Below are 5,966 nucleotides of genomic sequence, written 5' to 3' on the forward strand. Positions count from 1 at the left end.
TCTCAACTGTATATAGCCTCTCTATTGTATATAACCTCTCTACTGTATATAACCTCTCTACTGTATATAGCCTCTCTACTGTATATAACCTCTCTACTGTATATAGCATCTCTACTGTATATAACCTCTATACTGTATATAGCCTCTCTACTGTATATAGCCTCTCTACTGGATATAACCTCTCTACTGTATATAGCCTCTCTACTGTATATAGCCTCTCTACTGTATATAGCCTCTCTACTGTATATAGTCTCTCTACTGTATATAAACTCTCTACTGTATATAGCCTCTCTACTGTATATAGCCTCTCTACTGTATATAATCTCTACTGTATATAGCCTCTCTACTGTATATAACCTCTCTACTGTATATAATCTCTACTGTATATAGCCTCTCTACTGTATATAGCCTCTCTATTGTATATAACCTCTCTACTGTATATAACCTCTACTGTATATAACCTCTCTACTGTATATAGCTCTCTACTGTATATAACCTCTCTACTGTATATAATCTCTACTGTATATAACGTCTATACTGTATATAGCCTCTCTACTGTATATAGCCTCTCTACTGGATATAACCTCTCTACTGTATATAGCCTCTCTACTGTATATAGCCTCTCTACTGTATATAGCCTCTCTACTGTATATAACCTCTCTACTGTATATAGCCTCTCTACTGTATATAATCTCTACTGTATATAGCCTCTCTACTGTATATAACCTCTCTACTGTATATAACCTCTCTACTGTCTATAGCCTCTCTACTGTATATAGCCTCTCTACTGTATATAGTCTCTCTACTGTATATAGCCGCTCTACTGTATATAGCCGCTCTACTGTATATAGCCCCTCTAATGTATATAGCCTCTCTACTGTATATACCCTCTCTACTGTATATAGCCTCCCTACTGTATAACCTCTCTACTGTTAGTTAGTGATAGGCTATATATCTCTGATCTATGTTATCTGATCCTAGATTTGTTAGATAGTGATAGGCTATATATCTCTGATCTATATTATCTGATCCTAGATCTGTTAGTTAGGGATAGGCTATATATCTCTCATTAATATTATCTGATCCTAGATCTGTTAGTTAGTGATAGGCTATCTACCTCTGGTCTATATTATCTGATCCTAGATCTGTTAGTTAGTGATAGGCTATCTATCTCTGGTCTATAATATCTGATCCTAGATCTGTTAGTTAGTGATAGGGTCCATATATAATTTATTATTTTATTTTTTATTTTTAGGTATTTTCTTAAAACTGCATTGTTGTTTAAGGGCTTGTATTCAGCATTTCACTGTAAGGTCTACTACACCTGTTGTATTCAGCATTTCACTGTAAGGTCTACTACACCTGTTGTATTCAGCATTTCACTGTGAGGTCTACTACACCTGTTGTATTCAGCATTTCACTGTGAGGTCTACTACACCTGTTGTATTCAGCATTTCACTGTAAGGTCTACTACACCTGTTGTATTCAGCATTTCACTGTGAGGTCTACTACACCTGTTGTATTCAGCATTTCACTATAAGGTCTACTACACCTGTTGTATTCAGCATTTCACTGTAAGGTCTACTGCACCTGTTGTATTCAGCATTTCACTGTAAGGTCTACTACACCTGTTGTATTCAGCATTTCACTGTGAGGTCTACTACACCTGTTGTAGTCAGTGAGGTCTACTGCACCTGTTGTATTCAGCATTTCACTGTGAGGTCTACTACACCTGTTGTATTCATCATTTCACTGTGAGGTCTACTACACCTGTTGTAGTCAGCATTTCACTGTAAGGTCTACTGCACCTGTTGTATTCAGCATTCCACTGTGAGGTCTACTACACCTGTTGTATTCAGCATTTCAATGTGAGGTCTACTACACCTGTTGTATTCAGCATTTCACTGCAAGGTCTACTACACCTGTTGTATTCATCATTTCACTGTGAGGTCTACTACACCTGTTGTAGTCAGCATTTCACTGTAAGGTCTACTGCACCTGTTGTATTCAGCATTCCACTGTGAGGTCTACTACACCTGTTGTATTCAGCATTTCACTGTAAGGTCTACTATACCTGTTGTATTCAGCATTTCACTGTGAGGTCTACTACACCTGTTGCATTCAGCATTTCACTATGAGGTCTACTACACCTGTTGTATTCAGCATTTCACTTTAAGGTCTACTGCACCTGTTGTATTCAGCATTTCACTATACGGTCTACTACACCTGTTGTATTCAGCATTTCACTGTAAGGTCTACTACACCTGTTTTATTCAGCATTTCACTGTAAGGTCTACTACACCTGTTTTATTCAGCATTTCACTGTAAGGTCTACTACACCTGTTGTATTCAGCATTTCACTGTAAGGTCTACTACACCTGTTGTATTCAGCATTTCACTGTGAGGTCTACCTACACCTGTTGTATTCAGCATTTCACTGTAAGGTCTACTACACCTGTTGTATTCAGCATTCCACTGTGAGGTCTACTACACCTGTTGTATTCAGCATTTCACTCTAAGGTGTACTACACCTGTTGTATTCAGCATTTCACTGTGAGGTCTACTACACCTGTTGTATTCAGCATCTCACTGTAAGGTCTACTACACCTGTTGTATTCAGCATTTCACTGTGAGGTCTACTACACCTGTTGTATTCAGCATTTCACTGTGAGGTCTACTACACCTGTTGTATTCAGCATTTCACAGGTCTACTACACCTGTTGTATTCAGCATTTCACTGTGAGGTCTACTACACCTGTTGTATTCAGCATTTCACTATAAGGTCTACTACACCTGTTGTATTCAGCATTTCACTGTAAGGTCTACTACACCTGTTGTATTCAGCATTTCACTGTAAGGTCTACTACACCTGTTGTATTCAGCATTTCACTGTGAGGTCTACTACACCTGTTGTATTCAGCATTTCACTGTAAGGTCTACTGCACCTGTTGTATTCAGCATTTCACTGTGAGGTCTACTACACCTGTTGTATTCATCATTTCACTGTGAGGTCTACTACACCTGTTGTAGTCAGCATTTCACTGTGAGGTCTACTGCACCTGTTGTATTCAGCATTCCACTGTGAGGTCTACTACACCTGTTGTATTCAGCATTTCAATGTGAGGTCTACTACACCTGTTGTATTCAGCATTTCACTGTAAGGTCTACTGCACCTGTTGTATTCAGCATTTCACTGTAAGGTCTACTACACCTGTTGTATTCAGCATTTCACTGTAAGGTCTACTATACCTGTTGTATTCAGCATTTCACTGTGAGGTCTACTACACCTGTTGCATTCAGCATTTCACTATGAGGTCTACTACACCTGTTGTATTCAGCATTTCACTTTAAGGTCTACTGCACCTGTTGTATTCAGCATTTCACTGTAAGGTCTACTACACCTGTTGTATTCAGCATTTCACTATACGGTCTACTACACCTGTTGTATTCAGCATTTCACTGTAAGGTCTACTACACCTGTTGTATTCAGCATTTCACTGTGAGGTCTACCTACACCTGTTGTGTATTTCACTGTAAGGTCTACTACACCTGTTGTATTCAGCATTCCACTGTGAGGTCTACTACACCTGTTGTATTCAGCATTTCACTCTAAGGTGTACTACACCTGTTGTATTCAGCATTTCACTGTGAGGTCTACTACACCTGTTGTATTCAGCATCTCACTGTGAGGTCTACTACACCTGTTTTATTCAGCATTTCACTGTAAGGTCTACTACACCTGTTGTATTCAGCATTCCACTGTAAGGTCTACTACACCTGTTGTATTCAGCATTTCACTGTAAGGTCTACTACACATGTTGTATTCAGTATTTCACTGTGAGGTCTACTACACCTGTTGTATTATTTCACTGTACGGTCTACTCACTGTTGTATTCAGCATTTCACTGTAAGGTCTACTACACCTGTTGTATTCAGCATTACACTGTAAGGTCTACGACACATGTTGTATTCAGCATTTCACTGTAAGGTCTACTACACCTGTTGTATTTAGCATTTCACTGTAATGTCTACTACACCTGTTGTATTCAGCATTTCACTGTGAGGTCTACTATACCTGTTGTATTCAGTATTTCACTGTAAGGTCTACTACACCTGTTGTATTCAGCATTTCACTGTAAGGTCTACTACACCTGTTGTATTCAGCATTTCACTGTAAGGTCTACTACACCTGTTGTATTCAGCATTTCACTGTACAGTCTACTACACCTGTTGTATTCAGCATTTCACTGTGAGGTCTACTACACCTGTTGTATTCAGCATCTCACTGTAAGGTCTACTACATCTGTTGTATTCAGCATTTCACTGTACGGTCTACTACACCTGTTGTATTCAGCATTTCACTGTGAGGTCTACTACACCTGTTGTATTCAGCATCTCACTGTGAGGTCTACTACACCTGTGGATAAGAGCGTCTGCTAAATGACTTAAATGTAATGTAATGTTGTATTCAGCATTTCACTGTGAGGTCTACTACACCTGTTGTATTCAGCATTTCACTGTAAGGTCTACTACACGTGTGTATTCAGCATTTCACTGCAAGGTCTACTACACCTGTTGTATTCAGTATTTCAATGTGAGGTCTACTACACCTGTTGTATTCAGCATTTCACTGTGAGGTCTACTACACCTGTTGTATTCAGCATTTCACTGTAAGGTCTACTACACGTGTGTATTCAGCATTTCACTGCAAGGTCTACTACACCTGTTGTATTCAGTATTTCAATGTGAGGTCTACTACACCTGTTGTATTCAGCATTTCACTGTAAGGTCTACTACACCTGTTGTATTCAGCATTTCACTGTAAGGTCTACTACACCTGTTGTATTTAGCATTTCACTGTAATGTCTACTACACCTGTTGTATTCAGCATTTCACTGCAAGGTCTACTACACCTGTTGTATTCAGCATTTCACTGTAAGGTCGCTCGTGACAAGTAAACTTTGATTTGATTTGGTTTTTATTTAGTTATGTGTTTGTGTAGCGGATGTGTGTGTGTGTGTGTGTGAGAGTGTGTGAGTATCTCAGTGTGTGTGTGTGTGTGTGTGTGTGTGTGTGTGTGTGTGTGTGTGTGTGTGTGTGTGTGTGTGTGTGTGTCTCTCTGTGTGTGTGTGTGTGTCTCTGTGTGTGTGTGTGTGTGTGTGTGTGTGTGTGTGTGTGTGTCTCTGTGTGTGTGTGTGTGTGTGTGTGTGTGTGTGTGTGTGTGTGTGTGTGTGTGTGTGTGTGTGTGTGTGTGTAACAGTCATACTTTACCTTTTCTGTCAGTGTCACTCCAAGCTCCAAATCATCTTCCTAGATTCTCCAGGTGTTTTCACCTGTGTGTGTCAGCTGTGTAGATTCTCCAGGTGTTTTCTCCTGTGTGTATCAGCTGTGTAGATTCTCCAGGTGTTTTCTCCTGTGTGTATCAGCTGTGTAGATTCTCCAGGTGTTTTCTCCTGTGTGTATCAGCTGTGTAGATTCTCCAGGTGTTTTCTCCTGTGTGTATCAGCTGTGTAGATTCTCCAGGTGTTTTCTCCTGTGTGTATCAGCTGTGTAGATTCTCCAGGTGTTTTCTCCCGTGTGCATCAGCTGTGTAGATTCTCCAGGTGTTTTCTCTGTGTGTATCAGCTGAGTAGATTCTCCAGGTGTTTTCTCCTGTGTGTATCAGCTGTGTAGATTCTCCAGGTGTGTATCAGCTGTGTAGATTCTCAGGTGTTTTCTCCTGTGTGTATCAGCTGTGTAGATTCTCCAGGTGTTTTCTCCTGTGTGTATCAGCTGTGTAGATTCTCCAGGTGTTTTCTCCTGTGTGTATCAGCTGTGTAGATTCTCCAGGTGTGTTCTCCTGTGTGTATCAGCTGTGTAGATTCTCCAGGTGTTTTCTCCCGTGTGCATCAGCTGTGTAGATTCTCCAGGTGTTTTCTCCTGTGTGTATCAGCTGTGTCTGTACAAAATATGTCTCCCTTCCAACA

At 40.1% G+C, this 5,966-nt stretch overlaps 1 protein-coding gene across 1 annotated transcript in view; it reads right to left on the reverse strand.

Moving 5' to 3' along the window:
- The window catches only part of LOC118378452 (leucine-rich repeat and fibronectin type-III domain-containing protein 2-like), an 82,453-nt gene extending 76,892 nt beyond the window's left edge, over positions 1 to 5,561 (reverse strand). The window contains exon 1 of the mRNA XM_052460728.1: positions 5,272 to 5,561. The gene's annotated coding sequence lies outside the window, so the exon portion shown is untranslated. The remainder of the gene's footprint in view (positions 1 to 5,271) is intronic.
- Positions 5,562 to 5,966: the final 405 nt, after the last annotated feature.

Source organism: Oncorhynchus keta, chromosome 13, assembly GCF_023373465.1.
Source record: "Oncorhynchus keta strain PuntledgeMale-10-30-2019 chromosome 13, Oket_V2, whole genome shotgun sequence".
Classification (NCBI taxonomy): Eukaryota; Metazoa; Chordata; class Actinopteri; order Salmoniformes; family Salmonidae; genus Oncorhynchus; species Oncorhynchus keta.